General features: G+C 39.1%; 1 long non-coding RNA gene across 1 annotated transcript in view; it reads left to right on the top strand.

The window, feature by feature from the left end:
• The first annotated feature begins 1,287 nt into the window (after positions 1–1,287).
• The window catches only part of LOC138810718 (uncharacterized), a 60,818-nt gene continuing 44,193 nt past the window's right edge, over positions 1,288–17,912 (top strand). Inside the window, exons 1-2 of the long non-coding RNA XR_011367230.1 lie at positions 1,288–1,556; positions 15,227–15,277. This is a non-coding gene — a long non-coding RNA (uncharacterized lncRNA). The remainder of the gene's footprint in view (positions 1,557–15,226; positions 15,278–17,912) is intronic.

Genomic DNA, 17,912 nt, shown 5'->3' with positions numbered 1-17,912 from the left:
CAGATGCCAGCACTCCCAAAAATGAATCGTGGAGTAAGAAGATGATGATGACACATGTTTTCCTTTTCTATGAAAGTCCTGGGTGTCAGGTATGAAGTGGAATACATATGTAGACCTATATCTTGTGTAATCAATGTAATCAATGTTTTATGTTCCATAATAGTCAATAAAATAAATTGTCAATACATGAATAAAACAACAAAATAAAATAACTACACTGAATGCAATATGGAGTCAACATAGGTATATAAATATAAATCATATATGTAAATTGTACATGAATAGGATGTTTTCTAGTGTTGGAGATCTATTTTAGGCATAAGGAACAGACCTGAATTTCTTGACTTTAAGTAGGCCAGCTTCCCATTCCCACACAGTGCAACAGAGTTACCAAGACATTGAGTTTCAATCCCAGTCCTGGCAGAAAAATGGTACCTTTGCAGTATGGGAGGCCCAATTCTTAAGCCTTTCATTATGCCTCCATTTTATGAATGTGATTGTTTAACTGCTTAATAAAGAATTAACTAAAATCGATCAGTGTCCTATAATATAATTGTGTATAATTTTATCCTAGAATCATTCAAGTACTTCCCAACCATGACATACATCACATTCCATTGGTATTCATATGGATAGGAATGAGTTCCTTAGGATCTCCAGCCATTTGGAGGTGGCAGGAACAGGATTCCAAATGTGAGCTCCAGCTCCCACCACTTCAACCTGGGGATAGGCTACTCACCGGGCTGTCCAAGAATATCAGCAAGACCAATGATTAGACAGGCACCAGTGGCTCTCAGCAGTCCACCTTGATACTTACAAGGCTGTGATGGGAGGATCATGGTCAAAGTCATCCTAGTCAGGAAAGTCCTTGAGACCTCTGTCCAACTTCAGTGCCAACAAAGCCAGAAGCCCAGGGCTCCAGTGTGGAGGGCGAGCCTTGAGCAAAAGCAGTGCACAGACTGTGCCCAGATCCTGAGTTCACGGTCTGGGTCTGGCAACAAACAGACATACAGAACAATCTGTGCAGCCATCCAGCTAAAGCAGGTCACCATCTCATCTCCAAATGAATTGGACATTGTTCCCTGGGAAAAGGGCTGGGGGAGCTCCTATCTTCTTGACTCCGCCCATGCTGCTTGCATCACAGAATTCTGGCCACACCCCCATTCTTTCATGGTTATTTCTGACCAATGGGATACAAGAACGGTGACCACGCCCACATTCCATGCTGCCTAGTAGCACCCCGGATTCCCTCTGTTAGTTTACAACACTACCAGCAGTTGAGGAAGGTAGAGGTGGCTGAGTGGTGAGGAAGAGACTCAAGCAACTTTGGAGTATAGTAGGAAATTGAGAAGCCTGCCCGCACCCTTGCTCCCTCCTCACCTTTCCAAGTTGCAGGATTTCAAACCTCAGGCAATGGTGCACTGCCAGCCCGCATAAAGCCATGACCTGGTCCCTGGCCCTGGTTCTCTGCTCTTGGCCCATGTGTTTGCAATGCCGCTGCCATTGCTGCTTGCCCCACCTGGAGCAACCTCCAGCAGCTTTTCCCAGCAGCACAGGTGAGTGGCTGCCCCCAAATCACCACTACCTGGGATCAGACACCCCTCTGGGGGCACCATGACCACTTTCTTGGATCTGAGGAGCAACCTTTCTGTCTTGGGCATTTCTGAAACAGAAACTCATTATATGCTCTAGTTGGACTGGATCGAGGTCCTCCTATCTGGGACAGGTATGCTCCACCAGGATTGGTCCTCTGTAGTTGGGATGGTAAACACGTAGCGTCATGCTCAGTCATCGATTTAGATGGATTATCCCAAACTTTTAGTCCACAGCAGCCGATTCTTGACCACAAGTGAAGCTCTGGGTAGGGCCACAACCATCAGACCTCATTCTCCTCACAGGACAGTTTTGAGGAAACAAGGGATTTATAGAGAGGGAATCTCTGGAGCATGACTTGGCATGGAGGGAGTGGCATTCAGAGAAGGTTCTCTGCAATTCTGTGAGCAAATGACAGGAAGATACCCACAAAGGGCTCAGGTTGGGCCAGTTATTAATCATGCAACAGCTGGGGATTTTGAAACAAACCATGGCTCTCTTTCATCATTACCCTATCCCCATGAGGAAGGGGATCCTTCACTGTGTTGAATTTTGCATCTGGGGAAACCGAGGCACAGAGAAGTCAGGTGACCTCCTTATGACTTCAACTTCACAGGAAGCTCAGCCTGACTTCACTACCATGCTCCCTAGGACAATGGGTGCTATTCAATTCACTTCTTGTGGTAGGAAGTACACTTCTTGTCAGTTGTGGGGTTTGAACCCTAGGCATGGGCACTGTTCCTGAGCTCCTCAGCAAAATGCTAGTGCTCTACCACTTGAGCCCACAGCACCACCTCTGGTTTTCTGATGGTTCTTTGGAAATAAAAGGCTCAAAGACGTTAATGCGGGGGCTGGCTATGAACCATGATCCTCATATTTCAGCCTCCAGTGTAGATAGGATTAGAGTTCTGAGCCACTGGCACTCAACTTCATTTTAATTCTGACTTCTCTCTCTCTCTTTTACAAAAACTGGTTGAATTGGTGCTGGAGAAGGGGGTCCAGCATCCCCATGTGGCTGGAATCCAAGGTGACCTTCTCATTCTGGAGGTGGGCTGTGGGTCAGGGGCTGTCTCGCTCAGCCTGTTGAAACAGCTCCCTGAGGTAAGCCCCACTGTTCCCTGGCTAGACCATGAAATTCATTGTCCATCCAGCCTTACTGGACTTATTGAATTGTATTGCTTTCTACATCATTTTCTAGCACCTGGCCAAACTTATGATACATAGTTATGGAGTGAAAATATAATGCCTTCTTAAGAAAGTCATTGAGGGCTCTGGGAATGTGCCTTCATGGTATGGTGATTGTCTAGCATGCATGAAAACCTGGGTTCAATTCCTCAGTAACACAGAAAAAAAGAAAAAGACTAGAGGGAATGCTGTGCCTCAAGTGGTAGAGTGCTAGCCTTGAGAAAAAAAGCTCAGGAATAATTCCCTACCCCTGAGTTTAAGCCCCAGGACTGGCAAAAAAATTAGTAAATGGAAAATAAAGGACCCATACTTGAAATACATTATTGCTATTTCCATACTGATACCTGATAATAGCCCCTAATTCATGTATTTTACTTATGTTAGGATACTGTGTTGAAAAAAGTTTTGTTCTTTAAGTCACAGCAATTAATGCTAGGAATGTGCTTAGATGTCAGCTGAAGATTAATTCTGGAAATTCAAGGATTCAAAGATTTTGTGTAATCACTGCTAATCACAAAGTGAAAAGTAGTCTAAGTGTGATTTTGAAATCTTTTGGATCAGTTTTGGCATCAAAAAAGCAGAGGCTAATTACTAGTTGTGACAGAAAATAAGGAATAACTCCAGATGGAAGGAAAAAATGATAGTAAATAATGTATACCAGATACTGGTCTAGAGAACCATTTTTAGTTATTGAAGAACTCGTTGTCAACTAGGCTTTTGCTCATTGCCTTCATCATTCTAAATCTCTTAGGCTAGTTCTTAATCTCTGCGTGATAAATGTTTCTCTCTTTTTTTTTTTACTTGTGTGCATTTTTTCCTCTTTTTTCTTTTTTAAATTTTTTATTCTTTTAATTTTAATTTTAATTTTTTGTGAACATACTGTACAGAGGGGTTACAATTACATGGACCAGGTAATGAGTACATTTATCAATCATTGCAGCCTCCTCCTTTGTTTACCCTTCACATCCCTTCCCAGCCTCTCCCCATCCCCCAACACCAACACCCCCACCCCGCACCAAAGTTGTAAAATTCGTTTTTGACATGACAACTTGTACTTCTCATAGTTGCATCAGGTCCACCTGTACCCTTAAACGACTTGTTTTTCCACATCTCCTCCACAAATTATACCGACATCAAATATAGTCAAAGCAGGGGTTGTAATGTGGGGGAGGGTCATACAAAGCAACAAAAATATAATCTCATAAATGAGTTAGAAACAAAGGCATGAAAGAAAAAAACATTTAAATACATATCAAGGGTTCATTTTCCTAAGATCACATTATCTGACCTTTACTGCTTTACTCATACATATACTAAATATTGCAAATAAGGGAAACAATGGGACCTTTGTTTCCTTTGGCTTGGCTTACTTCACTTAATATAATTTTTTCCAAGCCTTTCCATTACCTAACAAATGGGGAAATGTCGTTCTTTCTGATGGAGGAATAGAATTCCATTGTGTATATATACCACATTTTCTTGATCCATTCATCTACTGAGGGGCATCTGGGGTGGTTCCATATCTTAGCTATGGTAACTAATGCTGCAATAGACAAAGTTGTACTGCTAGCTTTAGTGTGGTCTTGTTTGTGAACATTTGGGTAAATGCCCAAAAGTGGGATTGCTGGGTCATAGGGGAGCTTTATGTGAAGTCTTCAGGAATCTCCATACTGCTTTCCAAAGTGGTTGAACAAGTTTACACTCCCACCAACAATGGAGTAAGGTTCCCTTCTGTCGACATTCCCTCCAACATCTCTTGTTGTTAGAGTTCTTGATTATAGCCATTCTAAATGGTGTGAGGTAGTATCTCAATATTGTTTTGATTTGCATTTCTTTTATGGCTAGGGAGTTTGAGCATTTCCTCATGTGTGTATTGGCCATCCTTCTTTATTCTTCAGAGAAGTTTCTCTTTAAGTCTTTAGGCCATTTATTTATTGGGCAGCTCTTTCTTTGAGGACATGTTGTTGGGGGATATATTTTTTTTTAGTTCCAAGTGTATTTGAGATATGAGACCCTTATCCGTTGTATGGCTAGTGAAGATCTCCCAATCCGTGGGCTTTCTATTGATCTTGCTAGCTAGGTCCTTTGCAATGCAGAAGCTCTGCAACTTCATGCAATCCCATTTGTCCAACCTTTCTTTGATTTGTTGTATTTCCGGGTCTCTACTAAGAAAATTTTGGCCTGTGCCAGGAGACCTAGGGTTCTCCTATTCCATCCTGTAATGTTTTCAGAGTGTCTGCTTTGACTCCGAGGTGTTTGATCCATTTGGAGCTTATTCTTGTGTAGGGTGTTATATAAGGACCTAATTTTAGTTTTCTACAAGTTTTTAACCAATTTTGCCAGCACCATTTACTAAAGAGGCTGTCTTTCTTCCATTCTATTATTTTAGCTCCCTTATCAAGGATTAATTGGGTATAGGTCTATAGGTTCATTTCTGGATTTTCAATTCTATTCCATTGGTCTGAAGTCCGTTCTTTTGCCAGTACCAAGCTGTTTTGATTACTATGGCTTTATAGTAGAGTTTGAAATTTGGTATTGATATTCCACCAGAAGTGTTCTTTCCATTGAGGAGCGTTTTTGCTATTTGGGGATTTTATTGTTCCATATGAATTTCTCTAAGAATGAGGTTGGAATTTTGATAGGTATCACATTGAATTTGTACATAGCCTTGGGAAGTATTGCCATTTTCACAATATTAGTCTGTCCAATCCAGGAGCATGGGAGATTTTGCCATTTTCTAAGGTCTGTTTTGATTTCCTTTTTCAAGATTTTAAAGTTTTTATCATACCGGTCCTTCCCTTCTTTGGTGAAGTTAATTCCTAGGTATTTTATTTTTAGAGGTGCTATTACAAATGGAGTTACTTTCCTAATTTTATCCACACTTTTCTCATTGTTGGCATACAGAAAAGCCATTGATTTTTTGGGGTTAATTTTATACCCTACTACTTTGCCAAAGTTTTGATTCAGCTTGAGTAATTTGGGAGTGGAGTCTGTGGGATTCTTTAAATACAAGATCATGTCATCTACAAAGAGGGAGAGTTTTATTTCTTCTTTCCCTATTTGGATCCCCTTTATGTTTTTGATCTTGTCTGATTGCTGTAGCTAGGCATCCTAATACTAGATTGAAGAGAAGTGGAGAGAGTGGACATCCTTGACTTGTTCCTGAGTTAAGAGGAAATAGCTTTAGTTTTTGACCATTAAGTATAATGCTGGCTGTAGGTTTGTCATATACAGCCAATATTGTATTGAGGAATGTTCCACGGATTCCTAATTTTTCCAAAACCTTCATGATAATGGGGTGTTGGATCTTGTCGAATGCTTTTTCTGCATCTATTGAGAAAACCATGTAGTTCTTATCCTTGCTCCTGTTGATGTAATGAATAATATTAATTGATTTGCGTCTGTTGAAACAGCTTGCATCCCTGAAATGAATCCTGTTTGATCGTGGTGTATGATTTTTTGGATGAATTGTTGAAGTCTATTGGCCAACATTTTGTTGAGAAGTTTTGCATCAATGTTCATCAAAGAAATGGGTCTATAGTTCTCTTTCTTTGATGAGTCCCTGCCTGGTTTTGGTCTGAGGGATATGATGGCTTCATAGAATGTGTTCGGTAGTAAACTTTCTCTTTCAATTTCATTTTAGAGTTGGAGGAGTATTGGTGTGAGCTCTGCTTTGCAGGCCTTGTAGAATTCTGCTGTAAATCCATCTGTTCCTGGAATTTTCTTAGCTGGGAGGTCTCTTATTGTTTCTATTTCAATGCCTCATATGGGCCTGTTAAGCTGATTTAACTCATCTTGGTTTAGTTTTGGCATGTCAATATTTGCTACGAAACGGTCCATTTCTGTCAAGTTCTCAAACTTATTAGCATAAAGTTTTGTCAAATATTCCATTATAAACGTTCTGAATCTGGTTTTTTCCATGGTGATGTTTCCATTCTCATCTCTGAGTTTATTTATTTGGGTGTGTTCTCTTCTTTTTCTGATAAGATTTGCTAAGAGTCTGTCAACATTGTTGATTTTTTCGAAGAACCTACTCTTTTTTTGTTGATACTTTCTATAGTTTTTTTGGATTCTAATTCATTTAATTCTAATTTAATTTTAATTATTTCTTTCCATCTACTGGATTGGGGTTTATCTTGCTGCTCTTTTTCAGGGAGGTTCAGATGTCTCATTAAAGTGTTGGTTTCAGATCTCTCCAATTCGTTGACTTGGGAACTCAGACCTATACCTTGCTCTGAGTACTGCCTTTGCTATGTCGCAGAGGAGCTGGTAATTTGTGTGTACATTTTTGTTGAATATCATGAATACTTGAACTTCAAGTCTCATCACTTCTATGACCCACTGGGGGTCCAACAGTGTTGTTCAGCCTCCATATGTTACCGGAATTTCTTTGGTGGCTTTTAGTGTTGAGTTCTAATTGTATTCCCTTGTGGTGTGAGCGAATGCAATGTATAACTTCAATGTTTCTGAATTTGGACAAGTTTGCTTGGTGGCCAAAAATGTAGTCTATTTTAGAAAATGTTCCATGTGCTGCTGAGAAAAACGTGTATTCTGAATCTGCTGGGTGAAATATTAGGTAGATGTCTTTTAAATCTAGTTGACCTATGCAGCTGTTTAGATCTGCGGTTTCTCTGAATTTTTGCCGAGTTGATCTATCTAGCGGGGAGAGTGGTTTGCTAAAATCCCCAACAATTAATGTCTTTGGATCTATGTGGGATATGAGGGAAAGTACTGTTGCTTGTATAAATTTGAGTGCTACATTTTTTGGCGAATAGATATTAAGGATTGCAATAACCTCCTGAAAGAGAAATCACTTAATTACTATGTATCGACCTTCTTTAACGCTTCTCCCTAATTTTAATTTGAAATCTATTTTATCTGATATTAGGATTGCAACACCCGCCTGTTTATGGGGGCCATTTGCTTGGTAGATTTTGCTTCAGCCTTTAACTTTGAAAATGTGTTTGTTTTTATGGGCAAGGTGTGACTCCTGAAGGCAGCAGTTAGAAGGATCTTGTTTTTTAATCCAACTAGACAGTCTATGTCGCTTAATTGTAAAGTTAAATCCGTTAATGTTAAGAGATAGGACTAAGAGGTCTTTGGGAGTTGCTGCCATGTTATCTACCTTCTTGGGGGTTGCGAAAACTGTGTTCTTCCTATGGTTCTTGGATTCTCAGTTTGGGTGCAGTTTCTTGGCCTTTATTGTGGTCTTGTTGGTTTTCTATGTGTAGGATATCTTGAAGAATCTTTTGTAGGCCTGGTTTGTTGGAGATGTATTGTTTCAATTTTTCTTTGCTATGGAAGGTTTTTATTTGGTCTTCAGTTATGAAGGAGAGTTTAGCTGGGTACAGTATTCTTGGTTGATAGATGTTTGTTTTCAGGGCTTGTCATACATCATTCCAGGCTCTTCTTGCTTTGATTGTCTATGCTGAGAAATCTGAGGTGATTCTAATTGGTTTCCCTTTATAGGTGATTCATCTTTTCGCCTTGACAGCTTTAAAGATCTTTTCCTTGGTCTGAGTTGATCCTGTGTGTATAATAATGTGACACTGGGATGTCCTATTCTGATCTGGTCTATTAGGAGTTCTAAAAGCTTCTTGTATCTAAATAGGCCTATCTTTTTGCATGTTTGGGAAGTTCTCTGCTATGATCCTGTTAAACAAATTTCCTAGACCATTTACTTCTGTTTCTAGGTGCTCCTCTATACCCATTATCCTTAGATTAGCCCTTCTGATGGTGTCTTCTAAGTATTGGATAGATCTATCATATTTCTTGGATTTGTCTTGCAGGTTGTATGTTCTTTCTCTATAATATCTAGGCTATCTTCAATCCCCGAGATTTGATCTTCTGCATGGTCTAAACTGCTGTCAAGACTTTCTACTTTGTTTTTTATTTCTTTTGCTTCTAATTATTTAGCTTTGATGGCTTCAATTTCTTTATTGAAGCTTTCTTTTAGATCTTGTAAGGACTTCTTTACTTCCTTAATTTGGTGTTCAGTGTTTATTGTCAAATCACTTAGTTAATTGGTTATGGTTTTCTTGGATTCCCATTCCTTCTGTGGAGTTCCATTCAGCATTTCCTTTGTGGTCTCCCTGACTTCCTTCAGCTCTTTGTTAATGGATCCCATGAATGCCTTTAGTGATCTTTCTGTATTCTCTTCCTGCTTTCTCAATTCCTGTATTACTCCTTGCTTATCTTCCTCCTGTTCACGCCATTCCTACCTTTCTCTTTGATTATTCTCAAGAAACTGCTCACGCAAATCCTGTATCAGTTTTTGAGTAGCTTCCTCACACTCATGATATTCCTGTATAGACATTTGGATTGCCTCCTCTCTCTCCCTCTCTCACTCATACAGAGTCCTTTGTAGGTTTTCAATCTTTTCCTGCATTGACCTATTGTTTGCCTCCTCTCTCTCCCTATCACGCTCATACAGAGTTCTTTGTATGTTTTCAATCTTTTCATTTATCATGTTTGCCAGCAGTGTTTGTAGAGCTATTTGGGAACTCTCCTCTGAATTATACATTATCTGTTCTGTCCTGTGATTATCATGAGTGGGAGTGGAGATACCCGGACCTGCCATTTTTCTTGTGGTTTTCCGGCTTACTCTGCCCATTTGGGATGAAAGTAACAGCAGTTTTGTGCAAGAACACTAACTTTAGGCAAGCATCAACCAAAGTCTGAATTTGCATAGTCAATAGTCTGCAGATACAATCTAGTTCAACAGATATCTCTATTCAACATCAAACAACTATATATTAATGGGCTATGAACCGCTAAGAAGAATTTGGTAAACCAGAAATTATTAGTGTTAGGGAAATTATTAGTGTTAGGAATGGAGTGATGTGGGAAGGTACAGGGAGAGTTAACTAAGTCCTAGTCTCAAAGCAGGAAATAGGTTAGATAGGATGGAAGTAGAGGGAAAACAAGAAGAAAGAGAAAGGGAAAAAAAGAGACCAGAAAAAGTAGAAAATTAAAAATTAGTAATATGCAGATTTGAGAACAAACTATTCAAAGAACGGGAATATATTGAGAGAAGGGGAGGGATATAAAGGAGATGTGAAAAATTTAAAAATAAAAATACTTAAAGTGTTATATAGGTATAAAGAGGTAATACTGCTATTAAGGAATTTAATTCTCAGAAGTTTTGAATTGAGTAATAAATTTGTGGATTAAGTGTGTACACAATGGGGGATAGAGGCTAATAGTCACCTACGGGTTTATCTGAGGATGTGCAGAACAACAATTAAGTCCCATAAAGAGGAACAAAAGAGAGGAAAAGGTGAGAAGCATAAGAAAGAAAGGAAAAAAAAGATCAGAAGTTCAGTCGAGCTAAGCAAAACACAAAAAGAAAAAAAATTTTAAAAGAAGAAAAAAAAAGAAAGAAAAATGCACACATGCATGTATCCCTAAAATAAAGATTATAGGGGGAAAAAAAGTTACTAGAAAACATTTTTTTTTCAAAAAAGGTAAAAATTGATTTAAAAAAGTTTTAGAAAATAAATAAAAATTTAAAGTTGTAATAAAAAATAAGAAGAGGGACAAAAATAGTTCTTTGATTTTTTGGGGAGGGTTGGGAAAAATCCTGTACCTCCCTTGTGTCTGTAATCAGCCTCTGGTTGTAGTCTCTGGTCTGCTTGTGGTCCTGTGGCTTGGTTGGTTTCTTAAGTCAGTTTGTTTGGACAGGCAGAAAAATTTTCTGCTTTACCCAGGATTTTTCGATCCTCCTCCCGAGTTAGTTCAATGAGATGGGGGTGTGCTTTGAGTATCACAAAAGAGGGAGATGGCTTTTTCCTCAAGTTTGGAAATGCTGTGATGAGGCTATGTTCTGGGTAGAGTTGAGGCCTTTCAGCAAACAGTAGCTTTTCCCTGGGGCTAGTTTGTGAGAAACTCACAGAGGCCAGCCTGGAGCCACTCGCAGGGTTTCTGTTTACTGATGTCGAGGCTACTAAAGGGAGGGGCAGTCTGTGGCTCTGATTACCCAATGAAGAAAGCCACTCCCAGGGCTGGTGCCCGAACTGGGTGACTTTTCCCTGGGTGGAGCTGAGTCTGGCAGGTCATGCCGTTAAGTTCTTGTGACCTGCTAAATGACCCTATTTTTATTCCAAGGCCTGAGTTGGAGCTAGCAGCTCTGCGGAGCTTTGTCAGTATCCAATATGGAGATCTCTGGTACTGGGGGGGGGGGAAGGGGTGGCCTTCCCTCCTCTGCTACCTGAGAAGGAGTGAGGAAGTCAGGCTTCTACTCACGCTGAGTCTTGGTTCCTGGGTCGTCTCTAGTCTGCGAAATGCAGGATGAATATGTCTGCTCCTTGTTGGTTCTTCCTGGTGTTGAGTAGTTTCTGCTTGCTTGCCGCATCTGGCTCTTTTAGTCCCCAGACTCTCTCTGTTTCAGGTATGGTGGTACTGCCCCTGCCGCCACCACTGCCACCACAGCAGCAGCAGCAGTTTCTGGCAAGAGCTCAGATCTGTCTCCTTGCCTGGATTTTCCCTCTCTGGCCTAACTCTCTGTCCTGTGATGGCACACTTGGTGTTATTCTCTGGCTTAGGACTCTTCACTGGAGCTCTAAAACTGCTTTCTATGGGAGAGCTTGTTTTGCCTCCAGCTTCTCCTCTGCCATCTTCCCGGAACTCCCAAAATGTACCTCCTTCTATGCTGTTGTTTCATACCTTATCTCCTTTGTTTTCTAAAAATCTCAGTCTTTCTATATTTCCCTATGAACATTTCCTGATAGTAAATATACCTATAAAGATGTCACAGGATGCTAATATAAGGGTCCCATAGCTCATGAGTCATTAATGTAACAAAATGGAAAAGGAGACATATTTACTGCTACCTCAATTTTTCTGAAATGCTGCAATGTCATCATTTGGTTAAAATTCCATTCTTTGTTTACACAGTGTCATTCAGTCCACCTAAATGCAAATATGAAATTGGTGCTGGTGGTTTACAACTGTAATCCTAGCTACTCAGGAGGTTGAGACCAGGGCATTGTGGTTCAAAGCTAGCCTTGTCAGGAAAGTCCATGAGACACTAATCTTCAATTAACCACCAGAAACCCGGAAGTGGTGCTGTAGCTAAAGTGGTAGTGTGCACAACTTGAACTGAAACGTGGAGGGACAGTGCCCAGGATCAGAATTCAAACCCCACAACCAACAAAAAAGGTGAAATATGACTTTAAGTTTCCCCAGAAGGAATGACAAGATCAATAATCTTCCCAAGCAAAAAAATTAATTCCAAAAAAATTATTCAGTGCACCTACTTTTGGTAAGTTATGTTATGGAATCTGTGCTGGACATATTCTCTAAAAACAATTTGTTTAGGGATACAGGTGGACCCATTGCAACAATGAGATGTCCATGTCGTTATGTCAAAAAACGAACTTTACAACTTTGGAGAGGGGGAGTATGGGAAGGAATGGGAAGCAGAAACAACGAAGAAGCAACAATGTTTGATAAGAAATGTACACGTTATCTTGCCCGTGTAATTGTAACTCCTCTGTAAGGTATTCCTACAATAAAAAAAGAAAAAATGTAAAATATTAGCTTCACAATAAATATCTAATATTTCTTCTTTGAAGAGTGACGTCTATACAGTTGATGTCACTTGGCTTTCTTACTATCTTAGTTCGAATCCAACCCTGGCAGGAGAGTCTGTCAAACTCTTATCGGTAATTACACAGCAGAAAAGCCACAAGTGGACTTTTGGTTCAAGCAGTATAGTACTAGCTTTGGGGGCAGATTATCAGGAAATAAAACTGTTCAGGGACAGGATCCAGCCTATGAGTTCAAGCCCCATAACCAACACAAACTAAAAAAAAAAAAAAAAGCAAACAAAAAAACCCCAGATATTTCACTGGGACCCTGCTTAAAGGAGTACTGGTCTGAGAAAAGGTGCCTTTTTGCTGATCATACTCACTGGATGCTTTTTTGGAATCCTTATTGCTCTCGAGAATTCAGGACCAAACTAAAGGAATTGATAACTGACTCCTGAAACAAGAGAATCATCTCAGGGGAGGAAATACCAGCGGTAAGACACTTTAAAACCTCCGTGTCATTGTTTCTTGGCAGTAGAACTGTTTTGGGGGGTCCAGTCGTGGGCCTGAACTCTGGGCCTGAGCGCTGTCCCTCAGCTCTTCAACTCAAGGCTAGTGCTCTACAACTTGAGCCACAGCACCACTTCTGGCTTAATTTTTGCTTATATAGTGCTGACGAACCGAACCTTGGCCTCATGCATGAAAGGCAAGCGCTCTACCACTGAGGCAATTTCCCAGTCTCTGCAGTAGAACATGTTTAAAACAATGTTATTTCTTTTTGTTCTATGCTGGCCGTCAAATGGCACATTATTTCTTTTTGTAATACCCTCAATTAGAAGTTTACAGAAAAGCTATATATGAGTAAAAACACACACGAAAAAGTCGGGGACAGAGTTTCTTTCAAGCCTTCTGATTTTCTTGTACAGTAAAAATGAAAGCACAAGTTAACTTGAACTTTGTCAATCCTCTATGTTCCATTCCTCTCCTGGGATCAGTTTCCACATCCAGTAGCAGTTACTTCCAGGAACAATCTACGGTGCTGCCTGAGATATAATGAATGCTTTCTTGCTTCATGGAAATAACACAAAGACCCCCTGATCTGAGGTTACACGTGTTTCAGAGACAACTTAGTAAAGAGAAAATATGAAATTTATATTGCTCTTAAATACATTTTCCATGAGAATATTGAGTTCAAACTTTGTAAGTTCTCTATAAAGTAAGGTGAATTTTAAATGGGAAGAAGGTTCTCAGATCATTTTTTTGTGAGTGTATGTGCTGCACATTATTTCCCAACTGTTCATGAGTTAACAGTAAGGAAACAATAGCAATAATAGGAGAAAGAGAAGTTTTGTGTTTAAGTATAAGGGTTCAATACACTATATAAGATTCTACAAATAAGGCGACGTTGAAACAATAAAGCTATGTTCAGTATGTAGATTTGAGAGTGATATAGAGAAAGCATTACTCCCACGTGGAACAGGAAGTATGAGGCCACTCCCTTTCTTAATCACGCTTGCTAATCACGCAACTTTGTAGACAGTAGAATGGAAGCATAATTCTCTTTCCAATGCAACTCAGATATAAGAGCATGGACTTAATTGGAAAAAAAAGTCCATCCTGAGAGATCAGGGATTATACTAGCCATTAACTGGTGGAGAAGATCACATTTATTTTCTTTCTTTTACTTATGTATTTTTTGTTGGTGGTGGTCTTGGCACTTGAACACTGGGCCTGGGAGCTGTCCCTCGGCTATTCAGCTCAAGGCTAATGCTCTATACTTGAGTCACAGTGCCACTTTCAGTTTTCTTGTAGTTAATTGGAAAAAGAGTCTCCGGGACTTTCCTGCCCGGCCTGGCTTTGAACCCTATCTGAAGATCTCATCACCACCCAGCTTAGGATCACACTTCTAACAGTGAACACACAGCATATATAATGTGCATGTTCATCTATCTTTATATAAATTCGTAAGTTAAAAATATAGGCTACAACTTAGCTTTTTCACTCACAAAAATGTTTGTAATTTAAAAGTTGATACTACTGGAGGAATAAAACCTAAGAATATAAAAGTGTTTGGGAAGTTCAGTTTGCATCCAGCCTGGGCAGAACAGTCTTTGAGAAGCTATAATTAACCAACCAAAAGCTGGATTGGAAACATGGCTCAAGTATTGGAATACCAGTCATGAGCAAGATTGCTGAATAAGATCTTGACGCTTTTGCATACATACATACAATCATACACATATATACAGAGACACTTATATGCACACACAAATACACATATGAAGCAACTCTCAGAATATGTGGAAAAGTTGGAAAACAATAGAAAATATGTCCTGAGTAAGACTAGAACCAAGTGATAATTTTTAATGTTAGAAAGTCCTCAAGAGAACCTTCTTCAAAAAAGTTTAAGAATATTACATACATAGATAAGGACCAGAGATAGTAAGAGAGTCAAGTAATGATTACTAATGGGAACCGGTCCATGGAGGAATGAATCAGAGACTCTTGCAGGTGCATCTGAAAATGTTCATATCCTGTGTCAAATGTTAGAACATCTTTGAAAAGAGTACATGAACACTCTGAGCAGTATAGTGGATAATATTACTGGAGAAATTCAGAATTGCTAGTCTGTATCTAGATTAAATAAACCAAGAAACTATGGAGGGGCAATGTGATACAAGGCTAGAATTCTAGCACTCAGACTAAGAAAGGAGATTAGATAGTGGAATTACACAGTGATACCTTCCCTGGACCAGGTACTATAATTTTGTCTTAATAAAACAAACCAAACAGGAAAGGAATACAAAGTTGGAAGTTTGGGCTAATTTTGTCATTATGTTTTCAGAAGTCAAGTTTCCTATTGAAATGCAACTCATATGTAATCCTCAGTTGTGTTTTAAATGTTCTCTTCATTACAGAACATTCTTAGATGCAAAATGGCTCATGATTCCCATCCAAAATTTGAAAAAGTAAGTAATCATCATTCTGATATATTCCAAGGATAGGATGAAGGATTTCAAAAGCTTAAGGCTGAAAAAATAGCAAAGTTAATCTAATGTAGCACTATGTAGATCTTGCTAAATTAGAGTTTAGATTTAAAATAAATGTTTTGGTTTTGTTTGTAATTTCATATTCTATAGGATACTACAAAATTCTTTTTTTTTTTTTTTGGGTCCGGTCATGGGGCCTGAACTCTGGGCCTGGGCGCTGTCCCTCAGCTCTTCAGCTCAAGGCTAGCGCTCTACCACTTGAGCCACAGCGCCACTTCCAGCTTTTTCTTTTTGCTTATGTGGTGCTGGGGAATCGAACCCAGGGCCTCTGGCATGCAAGGCATGTGCTCTACCACTGAGCCACCTTCCCAGCCCACTACAAAATTCTTTTTAAATAGAGGGTTTAATTGACAAATTTACAAATGTTTCTGGAATTCTATTTGCCTAGAATTTTCTTTCATGAGAGTTATAATTAGAACTGTTAATAGATATACCAACACTTCATGTATAAAATGATAATGTGAATAATGTTGACAGAGTTGGCAACAAATGGATGATATTAATTTATAAATTTAGAAAAAGGGCGATTTTCTGAGGCTTTGGTATAAAATGGTATGAAGAGACTAATTGTGTGACATCTTCTTTCTTCTACCTGTATGTAAAACAGGAAGCAATTTCCTTAATTACGTGCATCTGTATACAGTGAGAAAAATGCTAAATTTGGGATTTCTTTTATTTTCGTTTTTGTTTTATTTGTTTGTCCTAGGGCTTGAACTCGGGGACTGGACACTGTCTCTGAGCCTGTTTATGCTCAAGGCCCGTGCCCTACCACTTCAACTTCAGCTCACTTGTGGCTGGCTTTTGTTAAGAAGTTTATTGGAGATAAGAATCTAGAGAACCTTCCTGCCTGGGTGGGCTTTTGTCAACCTCTAGTGCATTGGGGTCCCTGGGTAAGGGTAATGAAATCACCAGTACAACGGGTATGCAGAGTGCAAACAGCAATTGTCACTGCATGCTGTGCTTTATTGTTAGTGGTATTTAATGACAAGCAAGCATGATCTTGCCAAGATTTGGTCAGAAGACATTGACACAAAAATTTCAACAGATACATTTTTACTTGACCTATGAGACAATGTCTTAGTATATAATTATATAAACTATTTTAGAACAAGCTCAAACCAATCAGGAAAATGCTTGACCAGCTGTTCATCTATGCTTAAGCAAGAAGAAGAGCTACTTCCTCAGCTCTCAGGAGTCTGTGACATGTGTTTTTAGATAGGGAGAGAGAACATTTTCCCTCTCTAGCCCGGCATGCCAAGAGCTTTGCTAATACTCAAATACAGTCTTCATATAATCCTGAGGCGAAGCCTGCATCATTCGGCCCCCTCAACATAGACCCTGAGTCTTCACAATTTCCTTCTTTTTTCTTTTGTTTTAAAAGTAAAGCTTTCCACAGAGTTATCATAGATGCTTGCATTGGTTTCATAAAAATCAAATATAACAGTACAAGTGCAGACAAAATAATAACAATCATAATTTCCATACCACTAGCAGTATGTGAAATGCTTTGTAGTATTTCTTTCGGATCTAACCCTTCCAATTGTTTAATGAATGCATTAGCAATATTAGAAGCATCATCATTTGTAAATTGTTTACCAAAAATCTCATGTACATTAAATTGTAACTGAGCAATCAATTGAGCAGCAGTAGAAATTACAGATAAATACTGCTGTATTACATTCTAATCATGTATGGATTTATTATATTTTATATTAGTAATGCAAAAGGTAGTAAAATTCCAATTACATTTTAACAATAACTGTTTTTCCACAACCAATAACTTGTTTCCTAACCATTCCACTGTCTGTTTAAGAATATTAATGTGTTTGTAATAGAGCATCAATTTCTACCTGTGAGACCCACAATTCATGTGAATCCCGGTGCCATTCTTCCACAAAGTGCTAATTTGTAAGGAAGTGTGTAGGGCCATTCCAGACACCGCAGCAACAGTGGTAATAGCAATTAAGCTTAAGATTAAGCAATTAAGCAATTAAGCTCCAATGGCTCCAATCATACGCTTTGTACGTTTTAGTAGTTTGGTAAAAAATTCAATAACAACACTCTCCAAAGGATTTTGGGACCACTCTCTTCCTAATTTAGCAGGTAGCCAAATATGAGTTCTTTCTGGTAATATCATAATACTATCACTATCATTAAAATTAAGAGAGGAATTATGCAAGAACACAGGTGACAATTAAAACAAGAAATAGTAGGATAAAATGTAAAATTTCCCACTAAAAATGCATAAGGCAGAGGTACACAAGCAGTTGCATCATAAGATTTGTACAAAGTAAAATTATAAGTCGATGCAGAGTTCACTGTCCTTGAAAACGATCCATTTGATAGCATCACGGGATTCAGCCCCGCTGCGACCTTCCAAAGATGAGTCTGAACAGCAGTGGGTGCAGCCATGAAAACCCATAGAGCATCAGCAATGCCTCCAACTCTCCAGGCCATCAATCGAGCTCCAGTATGCGATCCATTAATGGCTTCCGGCATCCTAGTAACATTTGATAAATCACAATTGGTAATATTCCATTCTGAACATGTGTTA

This window comes from Dipodomys merriami, unplaced genomic scaffold, assembly GCF_024711535.1.
Source record: "Dipodomys merriami isolate MVZ:Mamm:240054 unplaced genomic scaffold, mDipMer1.0.p SCAF_507, whole genome shotgun sequence".
In the NCBI taxonomy this organism is placed as follows: Eukaryota; Metazoa; Chordata; class Mammalia; order Rodentia; family Heteromyidae; genus Dipodomys; species Dipodomys merriami.
This window is presented reverse-complemented; position numbering and strand designations above follow the sequence as displayed.